The sequence below is a fragment of the Chlamydotis macqueenii genome, chromosome W (genome assembly GCF_036417535.1).
Source record: "Chlamydotis macqueenii isolate bChlMac1 chromosome W, bChlMac1.mat, whole genome shotgun sequence".
NCBI classification, from domain to species: domain Eukaryota; kingdom Metazoa; phylum Chordata; class Aves; order Otidiformes; family Otididae; genus Chlamydotis; species Chlamydotis macqueenii.
Genome location: NC_141592.1, coordinates 51517908 through 51519875, shown reverse-complemented (window position 1 = coordinate 51519875; position 1968 = coordinate 51517908). Strand labels below are relative to the sequence as shown.

At 44.4% G+C, this 1968-nt stretch overlaps 1 pseudogene; it reads right to left on the bottom strand.

Annotated features, from left to right (window-relative positions):
- Positions 1 to 214: 214 nt before the first annotated feature.
- LOC147596799 (short coiled-coil protein B pseudogene) lies at positions 215 to 1568 on the bottom strand (annotated as a pseudogene).
- Between the last annotated feature and the right edge of the window lie 400 nt (positions 1569 to 1968).

Below are 1968 nucleotides of genomic sequence, written 5' to 3'. Positions count from 1 at the left end.
TTTGAGTGGCTCTAGTCATGCATACCTTTGTCAGGATTGGTGTAAATCTTTCTCGCTTTGCTTTTAAAGATATAGACTAAAAGAAATTGAAAACTCATGCTCAGTGAGGGGTGGTCGCACCTTGGAGGTAGGTAGCTTCTGGGATGGAGGTGTGTTTTGGTATTATAATGACACTATAGTGAGCAAAGTTCAGCTACAGGGCACGATTTCACCATCACTGCTGAGACAGTTGTGATCCATCTTTCTTGATAGCAGCTGAGCGGTTATCTTTGCCAGTCTTGATAACAGGGATGAGCTGTGGTACCTCCATACCACTCTGTTCCCTGTTTCAAGAATGTTGTACATTCTGTTAGGGCAGAGTCAGCTTTGTCCATGGCAATCTCATTCTGTTCCTGTTGGAGCGTAGTCTCAGACCCTACTGCATGCTAGGCAGAGAGCCCACTATTGCATGGTTTCTGTGCTCTTATACCCATAGATCATCTAACCACCACCAGGTGTCCTCGATTTCGCTTTCCTTCTCTTAGGAAGTCCCTTTATTTTTCAGTCCCAGGGCTTCTAATATTCATCACCCCCAACAATTCCCCCTTCTTGTTTTCACAGCACAAAGATATCATAAAATACAAGGGAGAATACATACCATGACCAATAACAGTTCTTTCCAAGAGGAACATAATCCATTCTACAAACATAACAATTCCAGTCATACAGCAAAACCCATCAAAATCCTAACCACCATAACTTTGTGTTAATAATATTAGACATTGCTGCATGCGTGGCCAGTGCATGCAACAAGGCCTGGCAAATATGTGCTCACCAGCTAACAACAGTCCTGTTTTGTAAAGTGAAGGTCCATTGTAGTATTGCTGGGTTTTGATATGTTCATGCTCGCATGATTACACCACACTGTATCATTGCAATGTATATATATGTTACAATCATTACTCCTCTGGTAACATTAGCTCATAATTAGTTAAAAATAGATCTTCCTTACATAACTGATGTCCATGGAGCTGCCATACAGCTTGTTAACACTCCGGTGGACACAAAGCAGCTTGGAGCACTGGTTGTACCCATCATGCAGGGATCCACTTGTTCACTGCTCCTGTAGACACACAAGCATATCCTTTCCCCCACGTTATAAGAGGGAATGGTCCTTCCCAATTACCTGTTTCCAGATTCTTAACCATCACCGGAGCTTGCCCTCAGATGGCCTCATGTACAGTAGATGAAACTAAGGTATTTCAGCTCATGTAGCCTATGTCAGCTAAAACAAAAAAAAAAGACAGCAGCAATACAATGACATCATCTGTGAGTCATCTCTTAGTTCCTTTTGCTTTGTGTCAGTTGTTTGGAAAACACTAGATGCTGACATCAAATTTTCTATATACTGTCCAAGAACTTGGTTTTTCTGATTTCAGTTTCAAGTTTTCTTCCTTAACAGCATCTACTCATGCTGAGAGATCTTCAAGTGTGTGCTGCAGTTCCAAAACTTGATTAATAAGCAGTGTTTTCGCTTCTAATTCCACCTGATTCTCAGCCTCAACAGTATCCATGTCGGCATTCATCATTGTAGAATGGGCTCTTTCCACTTTTGAAGAGAGTATTCCTGAGTGATGCTCTGCTGCTTCGACCGCCTCCCTACCAGCTGTGACCCGGCCCAGCCGCAGCTCTGCCTGTGCCGCCGGCCCTGTGCTTCCTCTGGTGCCTGACTCGAGGGTTGTGACTTGCTTATGCCTATCCACACGTGTGGTTCCTGAGGAGTGTTCCGGGGAGCATTTGTTGTCTGTGCGCGCCTCCCTGTGGCGCTCAGCTTGTGGTTTCCCTGATTACGGGCAAATTTTGAGTTATGGTATTCCACATAATATCTCCCCTTCCTACACGGAGGGCATGTTTTGGGACTTCTAGGGCAGTTCCTTTGCAAATGCCCCAGCTGCCCGCAGCTATAACATGTTTGAGGTTGGGACGCAC